Here is a 7048-nt window from a genome sequence, read left to right on the forward strand (position 1 = left end):
GCATTATCTTTTACCAGATCTAATGTGTTATATTATCCTACAAGCTTCAAAGTGTTTCCTTTCAAATGGTACCAAGAATATGCATATCCTTGCTTCAGGGCCTGAGCTACAAGCAGTTAGATTTGGGTATGTCATTTTAGGCAAAAATTGAAAAAAAAGGTGCCGATCCTTAAGAGAAGTGTAAGGGAAAAAATGGCACTCATGAGAGAGACATATACAGTGTAAAATGTCAGTTAGGTCTAGGACTGTGGCGGTCATGACATGTTATCTGCCAATCACTGGCTGACATTTGCTTGACAGTCTCATGGTAACTGACCGTTAATTATCATAAACACATTTAGCATCTCGTGGATTCCACACATAGCCTACAAGCCACTGACGCAGACTATTGGATTTATTAGACTTTTTTTAAGTGTAGACGTTCCATAGTCTACACCATCACAATACATTCATTATGTATTTTAGACAGGTCTAAAGAAACATGATATAAAGAAAATGTAGTCCATTTCAGAAGAACAGAATAGCGTACTCCTTGTCCTTATGTTAGGTCCTGATCTGGCTATATCATATGGCTGTGGGCTACATTAGTTCATTTAACAGGCAAGATTGTCTTAGAATTCCGTGGCATTATATTTTAGTATGAAGAATACAATAATTATTGAACATAACTGAATAAAATAGGATGTTTTCTCCAAAAGATTTCTGAGGGAGTGCACAGATGCACTCGAGGCATTCTCACAGGCTACAATTTTTCATTCGATTTTTGTATACATTTGCATTGATGTCAGAGTGATTAGAGGGACAAGAGTGCTGAGTACCAGGCAGTTAGCAAGTTTGGTAGGCTAATAATGAGCATCAGCAGCATCAGAGCTTGGAGAAGCCCAATTACCGTGACTAAACGGTCACGTGGAATTTGACTGCCATCACAACTTGTGACCGCCGGAGTGGCGGCATTACAGTCACCGTAACCCTCTTCACTCTTTAACCTTTTCCCTACAGATCACTCTCATCTTATGTCATCAGTTACAAGGCCAGGGAATGATGTGATATATGTGTGCGTGTCTGTGTGGACTTAAAAAATGTGTTTATATGTGTGTGTATAATATAATCTCTTTGTACTCATTTGCCCCAGTTGTACAGTCATTTGGCCCATAGACAGGGTAGAGGGGAAGGGAATGTGATCAGAGATGCCAACACATTCAGCTGTATGTAGCCTGCCAGCATGGCATCATCTTGTGTGGCACACATTAACCTAGCCTGCATGGATCCCTGGTTACCATGGCACCCACACTGTGCCCTCCCTCCCCCACCCCTATTAGCCCCCCTCCCCCTCTGAATGCCCTGCCCTGATGGTGGCAAAGTGCCATGCATTCAGCATGTGTTTGTTTGTTTAGCAGTCAAACATATGCCTATACCCACCACCCCATCCTAAACACAAACATATGTACTGTATTCACATGTACAACAAACAAGGTAGATGAAAGAAGACAGAAACACACTTAGTAATAAACAACACAAACTCTAAGATATAAGAACACAGGAAGACATACATGCAAGCACGTGATGAGGTTTAAGTCTGTTGGAAATGAAGTAAATGGTGACAGAGAACCTTTGCAGGGCTATTTATAGAGAAAGCAATCTGGCCATGGACTATAGATAAGCCTATAACAGCTGTTGACTAACAATACTGCAGTGTACAAACACACACACACGGGGGGCCTTTGGGCAGTGTTGGGACCGAGAAAGAGTTCACACCATGAAGCCAGACATGTCTGACAGTGTGGGTTAACAGTGAGAGCCAAATAAAGCCAGAAGCATAGAACATAACCTTTGAAACATATACAGCTCAGGATACATATGGTTAAATGTAATGCATGTAAACTCAGAAAAAAAAGGAAAACGTCCCCTCACTGTCAACTCCGTTTATTTTCAGCAAACTTAACATGTGTAAATATTTGTATAAACATAAGATTCAACAACTGAGAGAAACTGAACAAGTTCCACAGACATGTAACTAACAGATATTAAATAATGTGACCCTGAATAAAGAGGGGGGGGGGGGGGGGTCAAACACACACAAGAGAAGAGAGAGTTGATAATGGTCACAAACACCCAGAACCACAAATGTAAAGAGAGAGAAGCGAGCTGACACACTTTTCTGGTACGCAATCCAACCTCCGTGGTTCCAAACCCCTTCATGTGAAATGAAATAGTAGCCCAAGTACAGTGCATCATGATTCAGGAAGAGAGAAGGAAGGCTTGTGAGGCTTGAGAACTAACACTTGTCTGGTTGAATGGCTGACTGGATGTTTCTTAACAGGTAACAGGCTCAGGACATGCCTTTGCTCAATGCCGTTCTGCCGTTGAGCAAGGCAGTTAACCCCCACAACAACTACTCCCCGGGTGACGATGACGTCGATTAACGCAGCCCCCTGCACCCATCTGATTCAGAGGGGTTCGGTTCAATGCGGAAGACACATTTTTGTTAAATGAGAGATTTATCAGGAGAGATAATAAGGTAGATATGTACATGAAGGCAGGGTAAAGTGACTAGACATCAGGATAGATAATAATAAGGTATTTGAGGTAGATATGTACATGAAGGCAGGGTAAAGTGACTAGACATCAGGATAGATAATAAGGTATTTGAGGTAGATATGTACATGAAGGCAGGGTAAAGTGACTAGACATCAGGATAGATAATAATAAGGTACATTTAAAATACACAAGAATGTAGCTATATCCAGGGAGTACCAGTAATAGATCAATGTGCAGAGGTATGAAGTATTTGAGGTAGATATGCACATGAAGGCAGGGTAAAGTGACTAGGCATCAGGATAGATAATAATAAGGTATTTGAGGTAGATATGTACATGAAGGCAGGGTAAAGTGACTAGACATCAGGATAGATAATAATAAGGTATTTGAGGTAGATATGTACATGAAGGCAGGGTAAAGTGACTAGGCATCAGGATAGATAATAATAAGGTATTTGAGGTAGATATGTACATGAAGGCAGGGTAAAGTGACTAGACATCAGGATAGATAATGAGGTATTTGAGGTAGATATGTACATGAAGGCAGGGTAAAGTGACTAGACATCAGGATCGATAATAATAAAAGTAAAATAAAGAACAGAGTAGCAGCAGCAAATGATGAGTGTAAAAGTGTATGGGTGAGAGTGTGTGTTTGTAAAGTGTATGAATGTATGTTTGTGTTGTCGGTATGCGTGTGTGTGTGTGTGTGTTGTCTGTATGGGTTTTGTGTGGGAGTGTTAATGTAGTGTGTGAGTGTGCATATGGTGTGTATATATAGTCTAGTGAGTGATCTTAGGGTCAGTGCATATAGTTTAGGTACCATTAATTGACTATTTAGCAGTCTTATGGATTGGGGGTAGAAGCTGTCTCGGAGCCTGGTTGTCCGAGAGTGGATGCTCTGGTACCGTTTGCCGGACAGTAGCAGAGAGAACAGTCTATGGCTTGGCTGGAGTCTTTGGCAATTTTCAAATCAAATCGTGCCTTCCTCTGACACCGCCTGATGTAGAGGTCCTGGACGGCAGGAAGCTCGGCCCCAGTGATGCCTCCCAAAAGAACACACAGTGTAGTAGGCTACCTCATCCATTGATATATCCATTATGAGTGCATGACAGGCAGCCACAAACTCTCCTGCATTGCCAACTGGCAATAAGGGTCTAGAAAAATATATGGGCAAGATAAGGTCTCCAGCAACCTTATTCAATAAACTCAATAATGATACAAACACCTTGTGTGTTTATCACAATGAGAATAATGACAGGAAAGGGCAGGTCCCTTCCAGTGGAGGCTGCTGAGGGCAGGACGGCTCATAATAATGGCTTAAATGGCGTTTATGGAATGGTATCAAACACGTGGTCATGTGTTTGATACCATTCCATTCCAGCCATAATACTCCGTTTCAGCCATTATTATGAACCGATCTCTCCTCAGCAGCCTCCACTGGTCCCTTCAGTATGCAGCATGGCTATACAGGATGGATAAGCATTAGCCAACAACAGTGTAAACCGTGATCATCAACTAGATTCAGCCCGCGGGACGATTTTTCTTGAGCATTGGTCAGGTGGCCGGAACATAAAATAATTAGTAGACTGCAAATTGACCGCAAGAAGCCCGAACATATGTAGTAATTGACTAAAACCTAATCATGTTCCAACCTTGCTTCCGTTTGAATACGATCCCCCGTCTCTCTATTATGCGTGGGAATACTTGATTTGATACAGACTTCCAAAATGTAAATCACTTGGAGCTGCTTTCCTAGTGTTTTTAGTATTTTATGTCCAACAATAAAAATATAACAACAACAATTGTTCCTCAGACAACTTGGGGGGCTAAATAAAACCACGGGCCGCCAGTTGGGGAACCCTGGTGTAAATAGACCTCCTTCAAAAGGGACTATAGCAGGCTCTTCCAGCTGTACAATACTACTACCACCACCAATGGTCAGTAGTGATGAACGGTAAATCTAACCCAACAAACCCGCATCCGATCGATCCACCCACGAGTTCAATTAAAATAGACGACTCTTTAGATATAATGACCACGGTTAATGACTCAAGAAAGCTATAACACGGGCCGAATATCTGTTACACCGGGTAGGCTACAGTTTCAGACAGTCACATGCACCGTCTCTGGTTTCGAGTGTTTCATAAATTACATGCCAGCCCCCATGTCACCGAGGAGTCGGCGAATTTCAAAGGTTACGCAGTTCGGCCTACATTGTGACAAATAACTGCATGCATGAATGTACGGCGTTACATTGTAGCATGTTACATGAAAAGCAACCATTTATCATAGCAGTGAGAAATATCAACCGCGTCCAATATAAAGTGTACTCAACTCGCAGCAGCGGCACTGAACTTCCCTCTGATCCGGGTTTCGTGCTTCATGCTCCCGTTGTTGAGCCACCGAATACCACTGAATTCCGATGCAAAGCACACATTAATTGGCTACATGACATCTACAATGCGCACATGCATCGCTAATAACTCACCTTTTTATGTTGGCGACATTCCCTCACTTGCGTTTTGTCGTGAAATACAACCTGCTATGCCTACAGCTGGGCACACCTAGGCTGCAAATCCAATTGATCCAGAGGCGGTGCTGCTGCTTCTCCAGCAGATAGCTAGCAGATCCGACCCGCTTGCTTACAGCTGCACTATGGTCCAACAGGCTTCCTGTTTAGATCATAGGTTGTTATGACTGTACTGATATAAATAGGACATGTGACATCCCGGTAAAACACTTTATATCGGAGTTGTGCCTGTCATCACTAATTGCCACAAACCCAGCCCATTTCTACAATTTATCATCTTAATTTTATTTGAAACCTAACCTTAACCACACTGCTAACCTTATGCCTAACCTTCAATTAAAACCAATAACCAAATGTTTGTTTTGAGGAATTTTTTACGATTTAGCCAATTTTGACTTTGTGCTTCTGGAAACCGTTGTGCCTGTTATTCACACCTCTCATTGGCCAGAATGGTCCCACCTGATTTTGCCTTCTCCCGACTGCCTTCCATTTTTGAAGACATTTATTTTCAATGTTAGAGCGGCCACTAGAGTATCTAGTAAATATATTGGACAATCTGTGTCCTTAAGCTAGGTAGCGTTTTAGAATGGCAGCGTCAGCCAATCAGCTCCTTTGTTGTTCAACGCGACGTGCCATTCTATAAAGGCTGCTGTGGCTACTGCTAGCTAGCATGAGGACAAAAACAGCAGTTTACTTAAAAACTAGTGGTCGAGGGCACATCATCCCTGGATTGAGGTACGTTTTCAGAGCCATATCTCACACCGGCTCCGTGGTGTCTTAATCTACACAGGAAGCCTGTCCGACCCTAGTGCAATTGTAAGCAAGTGGGTTGGATCTGCTGGCTCAGTGGTGGACAGACAGTGAATGGATTCTGGGGGGAGATAGAGGAAATGAGAGATGTGTATAATAGGGGGCATTAGTGTGTAGGCAGTTATCAGCATGCCCCATATTTAGAATCTAATTCATGAATTAATTAGCAATTGATGCAATTTTTTTTTTTACCATTCAAGATGGTTGGTTTCTTTTTTTCTGTAGAATTATACATTTGTACATTTTAGTCATTTTAGCAGACGCTCTTATCCAGAGCAACTTACAGTAGTTAATGCATACATTTCATACAATTTCATACATTTTTTTTCTGCGCTGGCCCCCCGTGAGAATCGAACCCACAACCCTGGCATTGCAAACACCATGCTCTACCAACTGAGCTACAGGGAAGGTTTAAAAATCAAATCAAATCAAATCAAGCTGTATTTATACAGCACATTTCAGACATGGTATGCAACACAATGTGCTTCACAGGAAAAAACGAGGAAAATAAAAACTGAAATATTTACTACACAACAAACATAAGAGGATAAAAAACAAAAGAATAACAAAAACTGAATGACTAAAAAGCACCCTAAGGAAAAGCAAAGCTACAAAGGTGTGTTTTAAGATCTCTTTTAAATATGTCCACAGTTTTGGCCCCCCTCAGGTTCTCCGGCAGGCTATTCCAGAGGCTAGGGGCATATTAACTAAAGATTGCCTCTCCATGCCTCTTAGTCCTAGGCTTTGGGATAGTTAAAAGGCCAGTGCCAGAGGACCTGAGGGACCTACTGGGTACATAACTTAAAAGCATGTCTGACATTTATTTCGGTGCACAAACGTGGGTTGATTTAAAAACCAATAGAATAATCTTAAAATGAACTCTAAAACTCACAGGCAGCCAGTGCAGAGACTTTAAAACCAGTGTAATGTGTGCTCTCTGTCTGGTCTTGCACTGCAGCATTCTATATGTTTTGCAGTTGACCAATGGCTTTCTTGGGTAGACCAGACAGGAGATCATTACTGTACTTAAGCCTGTTTGTAATAAAAGCATGGATGAGCCTCTCTGTATCAGCCTGAGAGAGAAACGGCCACACCTTGGCAATGTTCCTCAGGTGGTAAAAAGCTATTTTGGTCATATTCCTAATGTGGGATTCTAAATTGAGTTCAGAAT

At 41.9% G+C, this 7048-nt stretch overlaps 1 protein-coding gene across 1 annotated transcript in view; it reads right to left on the reverse strand.

Moving 5' to 3' along the window:
• The window catches only part of LOC106582105 (vang-like protein 1), a 54873-nt gene extending 49725 nt beyond the window's left edge, over positions 1 to 5148 (reverse strand). The window contains exon 1 of the mRNA XM_014164851.3: positions 5026 to 5148. The gene's annotated coding sequence lies outside the window, so the exon portion shown is untranslated. The remainder of the gene's footprint in view (positions 1 to 5025) is intronic.
• Positions 5149 to 7048: the final 1900 nt, after the last annotated feature.

The sequence above is a fragment of the Salmo salar genome, chromosome 21 (assembly GCF_965601325.2).
Source record: "Salmo salar chromosome 21, fSalSal1, whole genome shotgun sequence".
NCBI lineage: Eukaryota > Metazoa > Chordata > Actinopteri > Salmoniformes > Salmonidae > Salmo > Salmo salar.